This window comes from Hemicordylus capensis, chromosome 2 (assembly GCF_027244095.1).
Source record: "Hemicordylus capensis ecotype Gifberg chromosome 2, rHemCap1.1.pri, whole genome shotgun sequence".
Lineage (NCBI taxonomy): Eukaryota > Metazoa > Chordata > Lepidosauria > Squamata > Cordylidae > Hemicordylus > Hemicordylus capensis.
The window spans coordinates 228,313,487-228,336,126 of NC_069658.1; the positions used below are offsets into that span (position 1 = coordinate 228,313,487).

The 22,640-nt window shown below is 49.4% G+C and overlaps 3 long non-coding RNA genes across 3 annotated transcripts; 1 reads left to right on the forward strand and 2 right to left on the reverse strand.

The window, feature by feature from the left end:
* Window positions 1-815: 815 nt before the first annotated feature.
* On the reverse strand, window positions 816-9,287 carry LOC128341680 (uncharacterized). The gene is made up of 2 exons (XR_008314510.1): window positions 8,839-9,287; window positions 816-1,092 (listed from the first exon to the last, which is right to left on the reverse strand). It is a non-coding gene; the product is annotated as an uncharacterized LOC128341680 (long non-coding RNA).
* On the forward strand, window positions 9,137-16,175 carry LOC128341683 (uncharacterized). The gene is made up of 3 exons (XR_008314512.1): window positions 9,137-9,251; window positions 14,432-14,623; window positions 15,877-16,175. It is a non-coding gene; the product is annotated as an uncharacterized LOC128341683 (long non-coding RNA).
* On the reverse strand, window positions 14,348-18,480 carry LOC128341681 (uncharacterized). The gene is made up of 2 exons (XR_008314511.1): window positions 18,373-18,480; window positions 14,348-14,619 (listed from the first exon to the last, which is right to left on the reverse strand). It is a non-coding gene; the product is annotated as an uncharacterized LOC128341681 (long non-coding RNA).
* Between the last annotated feature and the right edge of the window lie 4,160 nt (window positions 18,481-22,640).

Consider the following 22,640-nt stretch of genomic DNA (forward strand, 5'->3'; position numbering starts at 1 on the left):
CTAATCACAGCTTGCTGTGGTTTGAGTCCCACGGGCGCTGCCTGGCCTTTTTTTTTTAATTATTATTTTTTTGCTCCCCTAGGAATTCATAAGGGAAAAGCCTGGTGTGAGTCAAAAGAATCAAAGCAGGACTCGCCGCAAAGACATCCAAGCAGCAGCAAAGACAGGACGGGGCTGGAATGAGTTTGGGGGAGGCAGGAGGGAGTTGGGGGAGGGAGCTGCGAGGGGGACAGGTGCAGCTGGTGGAGGAAACTCCTCGCTTCAGGGGGCTGTCGGCTTGGGAGGTTCTTGCCTGCCTGCCTTCACTGCCTAGTCTCAACTGCCTGCATTGGTCTGTGGGGTGCAAGAGAGGCAAAGGAGGCTTTAATTCTCACCACCACCCCACCACCACCACCCACCTACAGGGGTGTCATTTGGATTTTCATACCAGGCATCTAAATATCTTTGGGTTTATTTGTTTTTTTAACTGATGAGCATTCTGAGCACTGAATTCTGCAGCCAGTAGCCTATCCGGTCATAAGTTACCTTATTATAAGTACCTGATTTCATTGTATCTGTACTATACCCTGTGCTGGTCTTTGACTGCAATAAAGATGATTGAGAGGATCTATCTTTATATGCTCTATAGCAGAAGCTAGGAGCTGGAACTCATTTACTTGTGAACCTGTCACATGGAATGAGACTAAATGGCACTTCTGGGTAAGCATATTTGGAGATGGAGCCCGGTTTAAATTATTAGGTAAAAGGTGTTGTGAACTTCACAGCTGTTATATCAGAGTCTCCTTGTTAAAAGAGTTGTGATGCTGGAGCCACACAAACTTTCCGGAAAATAATAATTTTTAAATGATGCAGCTTTACACTTTTACATGTACAAAAGGTTTTATAACTGTTCATTTCCCCCCAGAATCTGAAATCCTGATTCGTGTGTCCAAACTGTACCGAGATTTTAAAGGAAACCAAGTCGTCAACATATAAGAACATCATAAGACACCTGCTGGTGTTGCTTTTCCTAGGAGATAAAGTGTGGGTGAAGAAGCAGTCTTTTCCTCTTTGGACCCCAGAAGACCCTGCATCATCACAAACAGCCTCTTTCTAAGTAAAAAGAAAGACATTGTTTTTCTGTCATGTGAGAAAAAACTTGGAATTATAGCAATGAAAGAGCAATATACAAGAAAAAAGATGAAGCAGAATTTTAAAAGAAACAGCATCTACTTTTCTTGTTACTGAAAGTTGTTTCAAAATGCATTACTAATTATCTACATGCATGGGGTTACCAACTGTCCCTCATTACACCAAATGTCCCTCATTTCAGGGATGAAATGTTGGTCCCTATAGGGACAACATTTGCCCTTCATTTGTCCCTCATTTATTCAATAGCATATAATTCAATTACATATAAAGTCAATGATACTCAGGCTCTTAATTACCACTGCATACACCAACCAGGCCCGCCAGCCGGCCCCCACAAACTTGTGTCCCTCATTCTGGCAATGAAATGTTGGCAACCCTATACATCCAGTTTATAACTGACACTATTCCACTTGCCCTGTAACCAACCACACTGAAGACCACGCACATGCAGACACAAAAATGCGCCCCCTCCACTGAAACCAAATTCCTCAAGGCTGTGGTGGGGAATGGATGGTGATAGGCTTCACCATTTTCTGAGGAGCAAAGTGTTTGGCCATTCCAGTCCAACTCTCCCCAGCTCATGCCCCACACAGACTGCTCCTCCACACACACACACACACACACACACACACACACACTTCATTGTTGACCACGCTAAGGAGAAAGTGAAGAGTGAGTGAAGAGCCCAACTGTGCCAACAAGGGGCTCTGCCACAGCTCCTCTGCTCTCCTCTCTCTTTTTCTCATCAGGACACACAAAAAATGTCCATCCAAGGAAAGGGACCAGTGTGATGACTCAGAAGCGGCCAGTGATGACTCCCTTTGCTGTCCAAAGGGGACAAGGCTACTTTGTCTTTGATGGGAGAAGAGACAGTCTTGTGACAGCAAGCATGAATGGCCCCCTTTGCTAAGCAGGGTCCACCCTGGTTTGCATTTGAATGGGAGACTACATCACTGTTCCCTCTAACACTGGAGGGAACCTGTGTGGTGCCAGCATGTGGTGTAGTGGTTAGAGTGCTGGACTAGGACCAGGGAGACCAGAGTTTGAATCCCCATTCAGTCATGATACTTGCTGGGTGATTCTGGGCCAGTCACTTCTCTCTCAGCCTAACCTACCTCACAGGGTTGTTGTGAGGAGAAACCTAAGTATGTAGTACACCGCTCTGGGCTACTTGGAGGAACAGTGGGATATAAAATCAAATAAATAAATAAATAAATAAATGGGATTCCCAGATGTTGTTGACTACAACTCCCAGAATCCCCAGCTAAAGGCCATCGAAGCTGGGGATTCTGGGAGTTGTAGTCAACAACATCTGGGGATCCTGTTAGAGGGAACACTGGACTACACGTGTGAGCACTGTAAGATGCTCCCACTAGGGGATGGGACTGCTCTAGGGAGAGCACCTGCATGCTTGCGTGCAGAAAGGCCCGCCCAGGTTCCCTCCCTGGCTTCTCCAGGATAGGGCTGAGAGATATTCTAGCTTGCAGACTTGGAGAAGTTGCTGCCAGTCTGTGTAGTCTGTGTAGACAAGCTGGATGGACCAAGGCTCTGGCAAAAAAAATGCAAGGAGACAGTAAGGGATGTGTAAAAAGAGCTATAATTGAACACGTGTGTGCATGCACACACTCAGATGTTCCTGGGCCCCTGAGGGAGAGTTGGCCCAGCAGCTGAGTAACAGCATGCTCTTCACTCTTTCCCTTGCACAATTTCCAAATCACAGCCTTTGGATACTCACTGATGAAGGAGGACAACTTCCCAGTGTTAAATGCAGAGCATCCCATTGAGAAAGTTGGCCCTCCTCCCTGGGGAAAGCAACACAGGTTAGAAAATGATCAGCAGGGTCTGTGAAGTGTCTTTTCAACAGACTTCTTCCCCCGCCCCCACACCCTCAAGAGAGACATAACAGGAAAGACAGGCATCTGCCCCATTCGCATGTAGAACAGGGATGGAGAGCTTTGTTACACATGGAGGCTATTCCCACCATCAGGCAAAATCGGGCTAGGGAGCCTAGCCGATTTTGCCTGATTGTCGGAGCCACCAGGCTTGCAGGCGAGCCCGGTGGCTTCCGGGTGGTTAACCCGCCAAACAACCCCTCCCCTTAAACTGGGTTTGCAGAGCGATCGCTCCACAAACCCAGCTTTAAAAATCATGAGTCGCTGCAGCGTCCTCCGCGCTGCAGCAACTCACAAGTAGACCCCCGACCCGGAGGCTTAAAAGCAGCCTCAAGGCTCGAGGGTCTCTCCAGGATGCCTGCGCTCATGCAGGGCATGCTGGAGCTTTTGGGGGCCATGATGTGGCCCCCGAACTCCCCAGTCCCGGCCAGCTCCATGACAGAGCCAGTAGTTGTGCGGGTGGCCTCTGCGGCCGCTCAGAGCAGACTTTCTGCTCGTCTGCAGGGAGAGCGGGCTAAGCCTGCTCTCCCCGCAAACCCCCTAGAGGCTCTTCACAATAATCGTGTGAACAGCCTTACGGTTTTGCTCAAAATGGGAAGGTACAGGGGAGTCCTCTCTAAATGGTCAGATTCAAGGGCTGTTGGAAGACTTGTTTAGAAGTAAAATATGCCTAAGATGGAGCTCATGGCTTCTGTGTGGGAATCCACCCATAAGTCTCCTTATAGAGAGGAGAGCTGGTCTTTGATAGCAAGCATCGTGATATCTTCCCTTTGCTAAGCAGGGCCAACCTTGGTTGCATTTGAATGGGAGACTACATGTGAGCACTGTAAGATATTCCCCTGAGGGGATGGAGCCACTCTGGGAAGAGCATCTAGGTTCCAAGTTCCCTCTCTGGCATCTTCAAGATAGGGCTGGGAGAGACTCCTGCCTGCAACCTTGGAGAAACTGCAGGGGCATATTTAGGGTAGGGCAGGCAGGGCACGTGCCCCGGGCACCACTTGAAGGGGGGTGCCATTTTTTTAAATTAATTTTTTTTTAAATGGCTGCCGAAAACAAAATGGCCACCACGCATGCTCAAATGGCCTCTGTGAGGCCCTAGGCCATGCCAGGCCTCGCAGAGGCCATTTGAGCATGTGCAACAGCCATTTTGTTTTCAGCAGCCATTTTTTTAAAACAAAAATTATTTTTTAAAATGGCCACCGCACATGCTCAAATGGTCCCTGCAAGGCCCTATAGGCCAGCCGGGGGGAGGGGGAACATTTGCAGACCCCCACCATGGCCTTCCTGAAGCCCCCACAGAGGGGCTACAGGTAAATTATATATATATATATATATATATATATATATATATATATATATATATATATATGTCACTGTACACATATTTAGTTTGGCACTATGTACAGAGAATCAGGGCTTGTGAATACTGAGCTGAAGCTTATGAGCTAGGATTGTATTCATTTGCTCTTACTTTGCTTCTTGTGATAAGTGAGTTAAATGTGATGTCTTAATAATATGGCTATTAATGGTGAGTTTGTCTTTGAATCAGTGTGAAATCCTTAGTGTTAAGGCGCACTGGGAGTTTCTTGCTCTCTTTCTCTCATTTTAATTGTCTTTCTGAAATATTAGAATATATTCCAAGCAGTGACACAGTTTACTATGCATATCCTTTAATTATTTTCAGAGTATCTGGGAGAAATCAAATTCTCCATTTATTTTTAAAACGTATGTAATAGTGATGCTACAATGCATAGTAAAGAAATAGACAGGCACTTCTGTTTAGTTTTCCAAGTACACCTCCACATAGTATTTGGGTATTTCATGAGCCCCTACATACTGAAATTTGTGGTTTTCCAGCATTTTTTGGTCTGGCTATGTCCACTGCTAAATAGATTTTGAAATATTAAAAGATTAACGAGCTTGACTGGTATTTGTCAGCTGATATTATGGTAAAGTTATCTGAAAGATGGGTGTCAGATGTTTGGACAGGGGGTGCAATTTCAGGGCTTGCCCTAGGTGCCATTTTTCCTAGCTACGCCTCTGAGAAACTGCTGCCAGTCTGTGTAGACAATACTAAGTTAAATAGATCAATGGTCTGACTCAGCAGCTTCCTATGTTACTTAACTCCTGACCAAGGGGTGTGTTCCGCAAAATCTAGTTCCCTGTCCAAAGCTTGTAGTGAAGCAGTTTGGTTTAAATTGAGATCACGTTCTCAGATGAACTGGAGTTACATAACCAATGAGAGAGAATTTATTATAGTTTACCAAGTTGAAGTGCCTCTGAAACACTCCACCCTTTTTGCTGGCAAGGCTTAGGTGCCTCTGGACCACCTTTGCCTGAGAGCCAGACAATTTGTGTAATTTTGGCAGAATAGAATTCCCTACAACTCTATCTCTCTCTCTTTCTTTCTTTCTTTCTTTCTTTTTTATTTGATTGATTGATTTCATTTCTATACTGTCCTTCCAAAAATGGCTCAGGGCGGTGTGCATAGAGAAATAATAAATAAATAAGATGGAACTCTTAGCAGTGCAATAATGAAACAAACTATTTCCTCCAAACCTTCAAACTTCTAAACTAAATACTATCTCTTGTGGGGTCAAGGCTGGCCAAAGCTTCAGCCAACACACTGCAGAGTAGGCACAGAATACTTGCAAAGTGGACCACAGCAAAATTGGGCACCCAGTAGCACTTCGGGTTATGATGGAAAGCCAACGACAAATATTTATACTTTTCATAAGAAGTTATGAAACTTTTCATAAAAAGTTTCCAAGTGGCTTACATAGAGAAAGAATAAATAAATAAAATGGCTCCCTGTCCCCAAAGGGCTCACAATCTAAAAAGAAACATAAGATAGACAACAGCAGTAGTCACTGGATGGATGTTGTGCTGGGGATGGATAGGGCCAGTTGTTCTATCAGAGCAGCTCTCCTGCCTCCCAAACGATGAACGGAACAAGAGCTGCTCTCTGGGGCAGGGGCCAGGGCTGGCCGGGGCGGGTGGCATGCTGGCGAGTGGTGGCAGACACAGGCTGTTGCTAAAAGAAAGCCTGGAGAGGAGAACATTCGTCGCTGCGGCTGCCAGCCGTCCACTCACTGATGTGACTGTAACTGGGGGGTCGGGGTCGGTGGGCGGGCAAAAGGCTCCCTTCCTCTGCCTTGCCTGTCTCCAAATGAGGCAGATGGGCCCATTTCAGACTTCTGCGCACATCAGTGAGTGGCTGGCCGGCAGCTGTGGCAGTGAGTACTCGGCTCTCCAGGCGTTCTTCTAGCCGCAGTGCGTGCCTGACGCCGCTCCCCAGCATGCCACACACCCCAGCGAGTCCTGACCTCTGCCCCAGAGAGCAGCCATTGTTCCTTTCATAGTTTGGAAGGCCGGAGAGTTGCTTTTGCCACCGTCCTGCCCCGTCGCCACTCAACGGCGGCTTTAAAAGTGGTTTTTATTTTATTTTAAAGGTGAAAATGAAAAAGCAGGAGAAATTGTGTCCCCAACAGGACGAGCATTTCCCCACTGAAGGTCAGGGCATCCCGCACAGCGCGGGACAGTTGGCAAGCCTATACAGAGTCCATCCACCTCACCTAAACCTAAACTTGACTAACTGTACACCTCTCCTTGGTTCTCCAAAGTGTGTAAAAATTATGAGTTATTTATTCCAGAGACTACCTGAGTGCATTCTACTGGCAAGTCGGTTCCACAGTACAAAGGAGGCCAGCATGGAAGGATGAAACCCAACACAAAATAAAAAATGAACAGCCTTGAGACAGTTTTAATGAAAGGCAGTATGGAAATTTAACAATAAATAAATAAAAGCATATTATTGTGTTGCTTTCTCAAACGACCTGTTTCCCAATCTCTTGAAGTCTCTTGATGTGGAATAAATGCAATTGACCAGTCCATGATTAATCAGTGTAACTGCCTTGTTTTGCTATGCACCAATAAATTGCATGAATCATGGAAAATCTGTTCTCTTTTTGCCACTCCAAGTAATTAACATTGTAAGTGTAATTACTGCAGTGTAATTAAAATCTTCCTTGTTTCAAGAACAGCAGACCCATCCAAATGACCCACCTCCCAGTTTCGTATTTTGGTTCAAAAATATCAGTTTTCTTAAGGAGAGGGGTTTAAAAATAAATGCCATACTTTTAAGCATCTGAGCGTCTGTCCCTATCAACTTCGCAATGCCTGGACAGATTTGGACCAAATTAGCTACAGATACAGGGACATACAGGGATGCATCAACGGTGTAGTTTGTGTTGATGTTATCCATCCCAATTCCAGATGGTGGGTGCATGAACATTTTTGGCGCAAGTGGGCTAACTTGCGAAGATGGTTATTATCCATTAAGATTCTAGTGAAAGGAAAGTAGGCTGATTAGTTCTTGCCAGAACTTCTTGTTAATCTTATTTTGTGCATTGCTACCTGTGCTGTCTTTTCTTCAATACTATTTCCCCCCTTGCTAGTGCCTGTTTCTCTGACTCTCACGGGCAAGTGATTCCAGGAGGTAGCCAATCAGATTCAGTTATGTAATGACATCACAGTCAGCAAGGGAAGGCAATGCTTCCATGGAACCAGCCCCTCTAATCCAGGGCTGCACAACTCCCTATGCACCTGAAGAATGAAAAGAGGCCTGCCACAAATGTAACTGGGTTGGTCTCTTGGGTGACCTAAAAGTTGTATGTACCAATTCTGCTTCTCTGCTCCAGTGGCAGATCATATGCTTTGCATGCAGATGGTCCCAGGTTTACACCCTGGCATCTTCAAGTAAGGCTGGGAGAGACTCCTGCCTGCAGTCTTGGAGAGCCACCAAGCTAGACTGACCCTGGTCAACCTCTTGAGTGCAGGCAGCACTCCGTGGCAAATATCAGAAACATGAAGTGTTCCAGTGGATCTCAAAGGAGATGACGCTCAGGAGTCATGATTGCACCACCAAACCCAGTGTCGTGACTGCTTATACTTCCACAAGAGGAAATGCAAGGAGATAGAGGCCCAATTTAGCTCTCTAGGGTGGAGCCCAGAACCATGGTGATCTATGACAGGCTTGCAGAACTGATCCACACCTGTCACAAAGTGACACCTGTGCACACACAACTGGGAGTGGATGGATGCCTGTCCCCAAAGGGCTCACAATCTTAAATAAGAAACATGATAGACACCAGCAACAGCCACTGGAGGGATGCTGTGCTGGGGGTGGACAGGGCCAGTTGCTCTCCTCCTGCTAAATATAAGAGAATCACCACTTTTAAAAGGTGCCTCTTTGCACAGTTAGCAGGGCTAAGACACCACAGCACACATGCAGCCACCACCAACTATAGCCCATGCTGTAAAGGGAGGCCGTGCTGAAGAACCCCAAGCAGCCCAGTCCGGGATGAAATGAAGGCTACCCACATCTGGGAGGCAAGTCAGTTGTGGGGGCCCTGCAGGAAGTACAGCATCACATGGCAGGGACCCGTCACAAACCTGTGCCAACACATGCAGAGCTGGCCTTGTGGTAGCAAGCATGACTTCTCCCCTTGGCTAAGCAGGATATCTACCCTGGTTTGCATTTGAATGGGAGACTACATGTGAACACTGTAAGATATTCCCCTTAGGGAATGGAGGAGAGCACCAGCATGCTTGCATGCAGAAGGTTTCAAGTTCCCTCCCTGACATCTCCAAGACAGGGTTGGGAGCGACTCCTGCCTGCAACCTTGGAGAAGCCGCTGCCCGTCTGTGCAGTCAATACCGCGCTAGATGGACCGATGCTCTGACTCAGTATATGGCAGCTCCCTGTCTTCCTATGATAAAGCCACCCCTTCTCTCCTTTAGTCTTTTGACTCACCTTTCACCTAGCAAATCATGGCCTTCCCACCTGTCGCCTTTGCAGCTGTGAAACTCAATGTTGTTCAAGATTCCTTTGTGAACCGGGTGTGTTCAGGATCTCCTTTAGCTATTTGCTTGTTTGGCTTTTCAAACAAGCATTGGAGCAGAAGCGCTGGGTCTCACGCTCCTGCTGCCGCCAAGAGTCAGAGGACTCCATCCTAGGCCGGCAGCACAACGCGAGATCTCAGCTTTCCCAACACAAGCCCCGTGAAACTTCCCGACTCTGTCCCGGCAGCAGCCAGCACAACGCGAGACCCCGAAAGCGAGTCACCAATTCCCAACCCCCTCTGGCTGAGGAGAGGGAGGAGGCCTTCCCCGGCAGAAACTGAAGCCCCAAGCAGGGAGGGCTGCCCCTCCTGGAAACTGCGAAAAGTACTCGCCTCCCCTCCCTCTTTACCGACTTGCAAGGCTGTGTGTATTGACACGGGGAGGGAGGGAGGGGGGGAGATTGTGGTTTGGACGCCAAGGGGCATAGATGTCATTAAAAAAGCAGACTTACGACTTCAGTGTTTACTCGCGAGGTCACCTCTAAACTTTTAGACGATTTTTTTGAGTGGGAGGGTCTGCGGGGAGCGGGGCAGAGTGAGCTACCCTTAGGAAACAATGGGGAAAGCCGGCATTGTAGCCCAGCTGTGAACGAGCAGCAGCGCGTTTCAAAGGCAAGCGAAAGGCGTCAGCAAAGACAGGAGTCTGGTCCACTGGCTTTGTTTTTCTTTTCGTTTTTAGACATTACAAAAAATGCCCTGCCGCCAATTAAAAGGAAATACAGTCCTTTGTCCTCCTCCCCTTCTTGCTGAGAAGGGGCTATAGCTGAAAGAGCATGGCTTCCCACAGCCCTGCAGTGTCGACTAACATGAACATTGCAGATGAGAGAGGGGGTTAGAACAAGCACCTGCAATGTGGTCTAATGTTTTAATATCCACGATGCAGCAGAAGGGAGGTGTCAGGCGACAGCAAAGGCCATCATCCGCGCCCCGGAAAAGTCCCCCAATTTACCGCCATTCAATACTCCACAGCGTGTAGAAGCCTGGTCCACGCAAAGCGTCGAAACTCCAAATGCCACCCCCAGAAGAAGCTGCGAAATGTGCGTCACTCTAGCATTGTCTATGCGAGGAGTAGACCCTGCGTGAGTGCAAAGCAAGTCAAGGCGGTGACATTGGGAAGGCGTTTGTCAGCTGCAGGGGAGGAGGATCGGTGATGTGTCGGAAGCCTCCCGCCCGCCCACTGCGCAGAGGCCTCTTGGACATTCCGAGTGAAGCGGTTTCTCCGGGCCAGCTTAGCCCAGCGGTTCCTTCGACTTACAAGAAAGTCTATCTCCCGGTCTGGGAGTTCGAGTCCCGCGGGCGCTGTCTGACCTTTTCCCTCCTTCACATTTCTATTAGGCCTTTGCACTACATTCCTTTCTTTTACAGCATCTCTATGCCCCTCTGCAAAGAGAAACCATCTCCACCTACAAGCATGAAAGCCCCAAACCAACAAATACAGATACAACAAGATCACAAGGGCTACATCATTCGGCGCAGAGCAGTAGATTTCGAGGCTACAGATATAGATGTGCTGCTGTGCGGCAGCGAAACCAGAGAGCGGCTGACGCTCGACAGGGATTTGGGAGAGGACAAAGGGGGCCACCATCGCTTGCTTGCCCAAGTACACTCGCTGCCTAATGGCCTCTTGTAATTGACTTAATGAGCGGCTCTTCCAGGCCAGTTTAGCCTAGCGCGCTTCCTTCGGATTGCGGTTTTCTCAAATCAGTTTCCTAACTGCAGCTTGCTGTGCTTTTATTTGTAACCTCTCATTCCTAGATTTCGGAAATCCAAAGTATATAAGAGGAAGTTGCTTCTTGATTCGTCTGCAGCATGGCCCCCGGAGGAGTATTAATAATCCCACCTGCCACATAATAGTCTCTGGTATCCGACGAATGAGCTTCTTCTTCCAGGCCAGCTTAGCTCAGTGGTTCCTTCGCATTGCAATTCTATAGAATTCGCTTGCTAATCACAGCTTGCTGTGGTTGGAGTCCCACGGCGCTGCCTGGCCTTTTTTGCTCCCCCAGGAATCCATAAGGGAAAAGCCTGCTGTGAGCAAAGCGTCCCCGATGAAAATCCCAGCCTGCCTTACTCTAGCTTTTTCTATGCTAGGGCCCAGCGCTCGCATCCAAAGAGAGCCAAGGCAGTGACGTGGGAGAGGCATTTGGCGGCAGCAGGGTAGGAGGATTCATGGCGTGCTTCAATATCCCGCCCACCCAATGCCTAGTGGCCTCTTGTACGTTCTGAGTGGCAACGTTTTTCTGGACCAACTTTGCCCCTCGGTTCCTTTGACAGTTCTTTGTAGTTTGTACTAATCCCTGCTTGTTGGTGGTTCGAGTCCCGCGGGCGCTGCCTGACCTTTTCCTCCCTTCACATTTCTGTTATGCCTTTGCAGTACATTCTTTTCGTATACAACATCTCCATACCTCTTTGCAATAAGCAACCATTTCCACAAAGCCATTGGCAAAAGTCAAAACCCCAAACCAAGGAATACAGATACAATAACATAATATGTCTATATCATTCGGCCCTGAAGTAAAGCGTGCCATCGAGTCGGTGTCGACTCCTGGCGACCACAGAGCGCCCTGTCTATTTGCATGCTATTATAGATATACAGTACTAGTATTTTTCAGCCTGTTATAATAACGGGCGCTAGTGGCACTGGGTGGGGGGTACCTTTAAGAGCGCTGGGAGGGTTTACTTACCCCTCCCGCCGCTCTCTCACTTGCCACTATAAGTCGCCCCCGCCGCCCACCCACGATTAAGGGCCAAATCGGCCCAAACAATTGCCGCCGCCCGCCCACCCTCCCAGCTGGCCGAGTCCTCCTCACCCCAGTCTTCGGCCGCTTCCGTCGGGCGATCAAGAAACATGAGCAGAGAAGGAGAGAGGAGCTAGCAAACAGAGCTCCTCTCTCTGCAAAGCCTCGGCCCAAACTGCCGCTTTGGGCGCAAAGGACGCCAGGCAGAGAGAGGAGCTCTGTTTGCGAGCTCCTCTCTCCTCTGCTCATGTTTCTTGATCGCCTGACTGAAGCGGCGGAAGACTGGGGTGTGGAGGACTCGGCCAGCTGGGAGGTTGGGCGGGCGGCGGCGGCAATTGTTTGGGCCGATTTGGCCCTTAATCAGGTGGGGGGCGGCGGGGGTGGCTGGTGGCCAGTCTTCTTGCCGCGGCGGCCAGTCTTCTTGGGCCAGTCTTCTGCCAGCGGAGCCAGTCCTTCCTGCCGCCGCCGCTGTCTTTCCCTGCTCCCTGCTCCTGGTCCGGGAGCCAACATGGCCGCCCATGTCCCTGGGGCCATATCTTTCTCCTCGGGCCGCCGCTTCTCCTCCTCCTGGCTGTCTCGCCATGGCGGCCACCGCTGCCATCAAAGCCAGTCGCCCCGCCGCGGCCACCGCCACCCATGTCTGGGCAGCCGTGTCTTTTTGGGCCGTTCTGGGCATGCGCTCCGCGCATGCCCAGAACGGCCCAAAAAGACACGGGCAGCACGGCCGCACATGTAACCATTTTATGGTAGGATGTGTGCTGTTCTGCTAGTTGTGTGGTGCCTGCCAAGCCGAGAATTTAGGTCCCAAGTCCGTCCATTTCTGATGTTTGGGCGCCCCCTGGAGGCTGTGGCCAGTGAGGTTTGCTCGCCATGTGTTTCTTTGCAACGGGGGAAAGCACCAAAGCAGGACTCGCCACAAAGACATCCAAGCAGCAGCGAAGACAGGACGGGGCTGGAATAAGTTTGGGGGAGGCAGGAGGGAGTTGGGGGAGGGATCTGCGAGGGGGACAGGTGCAGCTGGTGGAGGAAACTCCCCGCTTCAGGGGGCTGTCGGCTTGGGAGTTCTCTCATTTGTGGCACCCAGGAGGCATTAAAAACGCAATGCTGCCCCATCCTTTCAACTTCCTATCTCTCGTCCTAGTACTAAGAAGTGTGTGATCATCATTCCCTGCCCCACTCTTTGCGGACCGAGTTGGAACACGGAAATGGGTTCACCTGAGTAGTAGCCAATGTGCGTGACCTTCTCGCTGGCGGAACATTTGCACGCACTGCCGAATCCCTCCTACTAAGAAATCGTAAAACCCTTGGAGGTCGATGGGCTTGCTTTTCAAAATCCAGCCAAAAAAATATCTGGAAGCGGGAAAATGCGAGGACGGGACGGGAGGCAAACCCAGCGAGCATAGTTCACTTCAGGCTTGATGTGTAGTGGAGGTTGACCTTCGGAGCACGAAGGCGGGGGGAGGAGGGGCCTGACGTGGAAACCACGAAGGGCTTTTAAACGGCTCTCCGTACCACGAAAGAGTTAATGAAGAAATGCAGCCTCTCTGTCCCTTCATCACTCATGCCGATAAATGAAATCGGGTTTTAAAGGCAGGAATCCAGCCAAGCACGCTAAACTTCTAGGACAGAGGTTTTGCAATTGCGTGCAGCAATTGCGAGAAACTCGATCCACTTGTCCATCAAAAAACAGTGAGCACCATGTGATACGGCACTGCGCAGCCCTATCGGAAACGCGGAGATTAGCGGACTGACGGCAGCTCGGTCCCTGCGGCTGGATTGAGGGCGGGATTCCAGGTTGCCGCAAAAGATGAGAGAAGAGGAAGGGATCTCTTGTAGCCCCAGGAGAGTCACACGCTCGGCCGGCGGCGGATCGCTGGATTGAGTAACGAGCTTGTTCCACTTCTGGGGAACTGTATTCCACTCCTCAAACTCGCCAGCACCGCCTGCCCGCCTTGGAAGCTGGGACTCGGAGTTGTGGTCTGAACGTCTCCCGGCACTGAATTCTGCAGCCAGTAGCCTATCCGGTCATAAGTTATACCTTATTTCATTGAATCTGTACTATATCCTGTGCTGGTCTTTGACTGTAATAAAGATGATTGAGAGGATCTATCTTTATATGCTGTATAGCAGAAGCCAGGGGCGCAGCCACCACTGGGCCAACGGGTTCAAAGAACCCTGGCCGCGCCCAATCAGGGGCCGCATCCTGCGGCCCCAACATCGCTCCCCCCCGGTGTCTGACATCAGATGCGGGGGTGCTAGTTTACCTCCTGAGCGGGGGCCGCACAATCCCTTTAGGAGCTAAACTAAGGCTGGTGCTGCGAATGCAACTCCCAAACGGAGCCAGACCACACACCCCTGCATCTGACATCAGACACAGGGGCATGGCTAGCCCCGCGTCTGATGTCAGACGTGAGGGGCGGGGTCAGCGGGGCCGCCGACTCTGCACACAGGCCGCTGGCAGTCCCGCTCTGTGCCTAATAGAAGCTAGGAGCTGAAACTCACTTGTGAACCCGCCGCATGGAATGAGACTAAATGGCACTTCTGGGTAAGCATATTTGGAGATGGAGCCCAGTTTAAATTGTTGTGAACAATTTGCATTGAGCCAGTGAAAAGTGTTGTGAACTTCACAGCTATTATATCAGAGTCTCCTTGTTAAAAGAATTGTGATGCTGGAGCCACACAAACATTCCGGAAAATAATAATTTTTAACTGATGCAGCTTTACACTTTTACATGTACAAAAGGTTTTATAACTGTTCATTTCCCCCCAGAATCCGAAATCCTGATCCATATGTCCAAACTGTGCCGAGATTTTAAAGGAAACCAAGTCGTCAACATATAAGAACATCATAAGACACCTGCTGGTGTTGCTTTTCCTAGGAGATAAAGTGAGGATGAAGAAGCAGTCTTTTCCTCTTTGGACCCCAGGAGACCCTGCATCATCACAAACAGCCTCTTTCTAAGTAAGAAGAAAGACATTGTTTTTCTGTCATGTGAGAGAAAACTTGGAATTACAGCAATGAAAGAGCAATATACAAGAAAAAAGATGATGCAGAATTTTAAAAGAAACAGCGTCTACTTTTCTTGTTACTGAAAGTTGTTTCAAAATGCATTACTAATGATCTACATGCATGGGGTTACTAACTGCCCCTCATTACACCGCATGTCCCTCATTTCAGGGATGAAATGTTGGTCCCTATAGGGACAACATTTGCCCTTCATTTGTCCCTCATTTATTCAATAGCATATAATTGGGCACCCAGTAGCACTTCGGGTTATGATGGAAAGCCAACGACAAATATTTATATACCGCTTTTCATAAAAAGTTTCCAAGTGGCTTACATAGAGAAAGAATAAATAAATCAAATGGCTCCCTGTCCCCAAAGGGCTCACAATCTAAAAAGAAACATAAGATAGACAACAGCAGTAGTCACTGGATGGATGTTGTGCTGGGGATGGATAGGGCCAGTTGCTCTATCAGAGCAGCTCTCCTGCCTCCCAAACGATGAACAGAACAAGAGCTGCTCTCTGGGGCAGGGGCCAGGGCTGGCCGGGGCGGGTGGCATGCTGGCGAGTGGTGGCAGACACAGGCTGTTGCTAAAAGAAAGCCTGGAGAGGAGAACATTCGCCGCCGCGGCTGCCAGCCGTCCACTCACTGATGTGACTGTAACTGGGGGTGCAGGGGCGGTGGGTGGGCAAAAGGCTCCCTTTCTCTGCCTTGCCTGTCTCCAAATGAGGCAGATGGGCCCATTTCAGACTTCTGCGCACATCAGTGAGTGGCTGGCCGGCAGCCGTGGCAGTGAGTACTCGGCTCTCCGGGCTTTCTTCTAGCCGCAGTGCGTGCCTGACGCCACTCGCCAGCACGCCACACACCCCAGCGAGTCCTGACCTCTGCCCCAGAGAGCAGCCATTGTTCCTTTCATGGTTTGGGAGTCTGGAGAGTTGCTTTTGCCACCGTCCTGCCCCGTCGCCACTCAACGGCGGCTTTAAAAGTTGTTTTTATTTTATTTTAAAGGTGAAAATGAAAAAGCAGGAGAAATTGTGTCCCCAACAGGACGAGCATTTCCCCACTGAAGGTCAGGGCATCCCGCACAGCGCGGGACAGTTGGCAAGCCTATACAGAGTCCATCCACCTCACCTAAACCTAAACTTGACTAACTGTACACCTCTCCTTGGTTCTCCAAAGTGTGTAAAAATTATGATTTATTTATTCCAGAGACTACCGGAGTGCATTCTACTGGCAAGTCGGTTCCACAGTGCAAAGGAGGCCAGCATGGAAGGATGAAACTCAACACAAAATAAAAAATGAACAGCCTTGAGATAGTTTTAATGAAAGGAAGCATGGAAATTTAAGAATAAATAAATAAATAAAGCAGCATATTATTGTGCTGCTTTCTCAAACGACCTGTTTCCCAGTCTCTTGAAGGCTGTATGATGTGGAATAAATGCAATTGACCAATCCATGATTAATCAGTGTAACTGCCTTGTTTTGCTATGCACCAATAAATTGCATGAATCATGGAAAATGTGTTCTCTTTTTGCCACTCCAAGTAATTAACATTGTGATAATGGTGCTACAATTAAAGTGTAATTACTGCAGTGTAATTAAAATCTTCCTTGTTTCAAGAACAGCAGACCCATCCAAATGACCCACCGCCCAGACATGTGAAATTGGAATATACAAGCCGACCCCACAAAGAGCATCTGTGCGCTCTTTGGGGCCGGCTACCTCTCTCTCTTCAACCCCCGCCTCTGACGGGGGCGAGAGCGGCCGCTGCCGCCAGTGGGCTGAGTGCTGCCGATGTGGCGGCCGCCGCCGCCAACAGGCCAATTGCCGCCTTACATACGTGGCCGAGCTGGGCCTGCCAGCCGCCGCCTTGCATGGCCGGCCTGCCGCCACCGCCTCGCATCTGCCCAGCCAGTCAATTCTCCTGGGTGCGACAGCCAATCAGGCGCCTCAGCAGCCCAGCCAATCAGCGGTTTACAATGATTTAGCATATTGCCCCTAACATTCTGGGTACTCATTTTACCGACCTTGGAAGGATGGAAGGCTGAGTCAACCTTGACCCCTGGTCAGGATCGAACTTGTAACCTTCTGGTTACAGGGTGGCAGTTTTACCACTGCGCCACCAGGGGCTCATATATTGATTTTAAACTATGAATTGGCTCATAATCATATATTGATTTTAAACTATGAATTGGCTCCAAGTTACTTTACTCTCAGCATACACACATGCCTAACTAAATTCCGCTGTGTTGTGCCTCTGTGCACTCTGCTATAAGGAGAAAGGGATTTTCTCACCACAGAGATTTTCCAACACATTTTTGGTGCAAGTGGGCTAACTTGCAAAGATGGTTATTATCCATTAAGATTCTAATGAAAGGAAAGTAGGCTGATTAGCTCTTGCCAGAACTTCTTGTTGATCTTATTTTGTGCATTGCTACCTGTGCTGTCTTTTCTTCATTACTATTTTCCCACTTGCTAGTGCTTGTTTCTCTTTATGAATGACTCTCACGAACAAGTGATTCCAGGAGGTAGCCAATCAGATTCAGTTATGTAATGACATCACAGTGGCAGATCACAGTGGCTGCTCCAGTGGCAGATCACCTGCTTTGCATGCAGATGGTCCCAGGTTTACACCCTGGCATCTTCAAGTAAGGCTGGGAGAGACTCCTGCCTGCAGTCTTGGAGAGCCACCAAGCTAGACTGACCCTGGTCAACCTCTTGAGTGCAGGCAGCACTCCGTGGCAAATATCAGAAGCATGAAGTGTTCCAGTGGATCTCAAAGGAGATGACGTTCAGGAGTCATGATTGCACCACCAAACCCAGTGTCGTGACTGCTTATACTTCCACAAGAGGAAATGCAAGGAGATAGAGGCCCAATTTAGCTCTCTAGGGTGGAGCCCAGAACCATGGTGATCTATGACAGGCTTGCAGAACTGATCCACACCTGTCACAAAGTGTCACCTGTGCACACACAACTGGGAGTGGATGCATCCCTGTCCCCAAAGGGCTCACAATCTTAAATAAGAAACATGATAGACACCAGCAACAGCCACTGGAGGGATGCTGTGCTGGGGGTGGACAGGGCCAGTTGCTCTCCTCCTGCTAAATATAAGAGAATCACCACTTTTAAAAGGTGCCTCTTTGCACAGTTAGCAGGGCTAAGACACCACAGCACACATGCAGCCACCACCAACTATAGCCCATGCTGTAAAGGGAGGCCGTGCTGAAGAACCCCAAGCAGCCCAGTCCGGGATGAAATGAAGGCTACCCACATCTGGGAGGCAAGTCAGTTGTGGGGGCCCTGCAGGAAGTACAGCATCACATGGCAGGGACCCGTCACAAACCTGTGCCAACACATGCAGAGCTGGCCTTGTGGTAGCAAGCATGACTTCTCCCCTTGGCTAAGCAGGATATCTACCCTGGTTTGCATTTGAATGGGAGACTACATGTGAACACTGTAAGATATTCCCCTTAGGGAATGGAGGAGAGCACCAGCATGCTTGCATGCAGAAGGTTTCAAGTTCCCTCCCTGACATCTCCAAGACAGGGTTGGGAGAGACTCCTGCCTGCAACCTTGGAGAAGCCGCTGCCCGTCTGTGCAGTCAATACTGCGCTAGATGGACCGATGCTCTGACTCAGTATATGGCAGCTCCCTGTCTTCCTATGATAAAGCCACCCCTTCTCTCCTTTAGTCTTTTGATTCACCTTACACCTAGCAAATCATGGCCTTCCCACCTGTCGCCTTTGCAGCTGTGAAACTCAATGTTGTTCAAGATTCCTTTGTGAACCGGGTGTGTTCAGGATCTCCTTTAGCTATTTGCTTGTTTGTTTAGCTCTATTTGTTTGGCTTTTCAAACAAGCATTGGAGCAGATGCGCTGGGTCTCACGCTCCTGCTGCTGCCAAGAGTCAGAGGACTCCATCCTAGGCCGGCAGCACAACGCGAGATCTCAGCTTTCCCAACACAAGCCCCGTGAAACTTCCCGACTCTGTCCCGGCAGCAGCCAGCACAACCGAGACCCCGAAAGCGAGTCACCAATTCCCAGCCCCCTCTGGCTGAGGAGAGGGAGGAGGCCTTCCCCGGCAGAAACTGAAGCCCCAAGCAGGGAGGGCTGCCCCTCCTGGAAACTGCGAAAAGTACTCGCCTCCCCTCCCTCTTTACCGACTTGCAAGGCTGTGTGTATTGACACGGGGAGGGAGGGAGGGGGGGAGATTGTGGTTTGGACGCCAAGGGGCATAGATGTCATTAAAAAGGCAGACTTACGACTTCAGTGTTTACTCGCGAGGTCACCTCTAAACTTTTAGACGGTTTTTTTGAGTGGGAGGGTCTGCGGGGAGCGGGGCAGAGTGAGCTACCCTTAGGAAACAATGGGGAAAGCCGGCATTGTAGCCCAGCTGTGAACGAGCAGCAGCGCGTTTCAAAGGCAAGCGAAAGGCGTCAGCAAAGACAGGAGTCTGGTCCACTGGCTTTGTTTTTCTTTTCGTTTTTAGACATTACAAAAAATGCCCTGCCGCCAATTAAAAGGAAATACAGTCCTTTGTCCTCCTCCCCTTCTGGCTGAGAAGGGGCTATAGCTGAAAGAGCATGGCTTCCCACAGCCCTGCAGTGTCGACTAACATGAAGATTGCAGATGAGAGAGGGGGTTAGAACAAGCACCTGCAATGTGGTCTAATGTTTTAATATCCACGATGCAGAAGGGAGGTGTCAGGCGACAGCAAGGGCCATCATCCGTGCCCCGGAAAAGTCCCGCAATTTACCGCCATTCAATACTTCACTGCGTGCAGAAGCCTGGTCCACGCAAAGCGTCGAAACTCCAAATGCCGCTCCCAGAAGAAGCTGCGAAATGTGCGTCACTCTAGCATTGTCTATGCGAGGAGTAGACCCTGCGTGAGTGCAAAGCAAGGCAAGGCGGTGACATTGGGGAGGCGTTTGTCAGCTGCAGGGGAGGAGGATCGGTGACGTGTCGGAAGCCTCCCGCCCGCCCACTGCGCAGAGGCCTCTTGGACATTCCGAGTGAAGCGGTTTCTCCGGGCCAGCTTAGCCCAGCGGTTCCTTCGACTTACAAGAAAGTCTATCTCCCGGTCTGGGAGTTCGAGTCCCGCGGGCGCTGTCTGACCTTTTCCCTCCTTCACATTTCTATTAGGCCTTTGCACTACATTCCTTTCTTTTACAGCATCTCTATGCCCCTCTGCAAAGAGAAACCATCTCCACCTACAAGCATGAAAGCCCCAAACCAACAAATACAGATACAACAAGATCACAAGGGCTACATCATTCGGCGCAGAGCAGTAGATTTCGAGGCTACAGTTATAGATGTGCTGCTGTTCGGCAGCGAAACCGGAGAGCGGCTGACGCTCGACAGGGATTTGGGAGAGGACAAAGGGGGCCACCATCGCTTGCTTGCCCAAGTACACTCGCTGCCTAATGGCCTCTTGTAATTGACTTAATGAGCGGCTCTTCCAGGCCAGTTTAGCCTAGCGCGCTTCCTTCGGATTGCGGTTTTCTCAAATCAGTTTCCTAACTGCAGCTTGCTGTGCTTTTATTTGTAACCTCTCATTCCTAGATTTCGGAAATCCAAAGTATATAAGAGGAAGTTGCTTCTTGATTCGGCTGCAGCATGGCCCCCGGGAGGAGTGTTAATAATCCCACCTGCCACATAATAGTCTCTTGTATCCGACGAATGACCCCCTTCTTCCAGGCCAGTTTAGCTCAGTGGTTCCTTCTCATTGCAATTCTATAGAATTCGCTTGCTAATCACAGCTTGCTGTGGTTTGAGTCCCACGGCGCTGCCTGGCCTTTTTTGCTCCCCCAGGAATCCATAAGGGAAAAGCCTGCTGTGAGCAAAGCGTCCCCGATGAAAATCCCAGCCTGCGTGACTCTAGCATTTTCTATGCTAGGGCCCTGCGCTCCGTCCAAAGAAAGCCAAGGCAGTGACGTAGGTGAGACTTTTGGCAGCAGGAGAAGACGATTCCTGGCAAGCTAGAAGCGTCCCACCCACTGGTAGTAACCTCTTGTATATTCCGAAGGAAAGAACTTCTCCGGGTCAGCTTAGCCTAACGGTTCCTTCGGCAAACTAGAGTACCGATACCAGTTTGCTGGTGGTTCTAGTCCGCGGGCGCTGTCTGGCCTTTTCCTTATTTCACATTTCTATTATGCCTTTGCAGTACACTCTTGTCTTTTACTTCTCCATGCCCCTTTGCAAAAAGCAACCAATTCCACAAAACCCTTTGCAAACATTAAAACCCCCTACCAAGAAAAACTGATACAATAAGATAACATGTCTATATCATTTGACCTAGTAGCTGTATATTTGCATGCTATGCTACAGGTATAGATGTGCTGTTCTGCTAGCGGCGCGATGTCCGTCCATTTCTGAGGTCTGGGCGCTCCCTCGAGGCCGTGGCCAGTGCGGGTTGCTCGCCTTGTATTTCTTTGCAGTGGTGGGAAAAATCAAAGCAGGGATCGCTGCAAAGCCATCAAAGCAGCAGCGAAGAAGGGGCGGGGCTGGAATAAGCTGTGGTGAGGGCGGGGGGTGCAGGTACAGGTGGGGGAGGCTCCCTGCTTCAAGGAGCTGTCGTCTGGGCGTTCTCTCATTTCTAAACAGGCTCTGCAGGTAGCAGTAAGTTTTACCGCAGCCAGAGCTTGCTTTTTTAGCCTACTTTTGCTTATGAGATCACTCCAGCATTCTCTGTATGTGTCTGTGTGTCCCCCGTGCATCAACTTGGCAACACCTGGACCAATATTTTATTTATTTATTTATTTATTTATTTATTTATTTATTTATTTATTTATTTTTGCCTTTCTATACCGCCTTTCGTTAAAAACACAACCCCAAGGCGGTTTTCAAAAATTAAAACATACAATAAAAAAGCAATAAAAAAACATCAAGCTAAAAACATATAAAAACAGCCATAAAAACAATACAACAGATAAAAACACACAGAAGCCGCAGTAAAATTATGTAAAAGCCTGGGTAAAAAGCCAAGTCTTTACAAGCTTTCTAAAAGTCGTGATGGAGTCCGAGGAACGAATGGCCACTGGGAGAGCATTCCAGAGTCTAGGAGCAGCAACAGAGAAGGCCCTGTCCCGAGTGCATGACAACCGGGCCTCCCTCATTGTCGGCACCCGGAGCAGGGCCCCCTCAGATGTCAAGCGGGCAGCAACCCTTGGGAGTAGGCGGTCCCTCAAATACCCCAGGCCCAAACCGTTTAGGGCTTTAAAGGTCAAAACCAGCACCTTGAATTGGACCCGGAAACGAACCGGCAGCCAGTGCAGCTCTTTCAAAAATATGAACCAAACCGGGTACAGTGGTAGGGTCACATAGGAACACCTCAAGGGCGTAGTTTGTGATGATGCCACCCACTCCATCCAAGATGGCGGACACGTAAACTTTGGAGACGCAAGTGGGCAAACTTGTGAACCGCCTAACTGATTTGAACCAAATTTGCTACAGTTGTAGAGACACAAAGGGATGCCCAAATGGCATGGTGTGTGATGATGTCACCCACTCCAATGCAAGATGGTGGCTGTGTGAACTTCTGAGGTGCAAGCGGGCTAATGTGTGGACTGCCTAACCTGTTTGAATCAAGTTGGGTACAGCTGCAGTGAGTGACACATAGGGATGCCCCATGGCATAGTTTGTGATGATGTCATCCACAGCGATTCAAGATGGCGGACGCGTAAACTTTTGAGGCACAAGCGGGCTAATTTGTGAACCACTTAACCGATTTGAACCAAATTTGCTGCAGCTGTAGGGACACATAGGGACACCTCAATGGCGATTATTGTGATGATGCCATCCACTCCAGTTCAAGATGGTGGACACGTAAACTTTGTAGGTGCAAGTGCAGTGACTTGTGGACAGTCTAACTGATTTGAACCAAATTTGCTACAGCTGCATGGACACATAGGGATGCCCCAATGGTGTTGTTTGTGATGATGTCACCCATTCTGATCCAAGATGGCGGATGCATA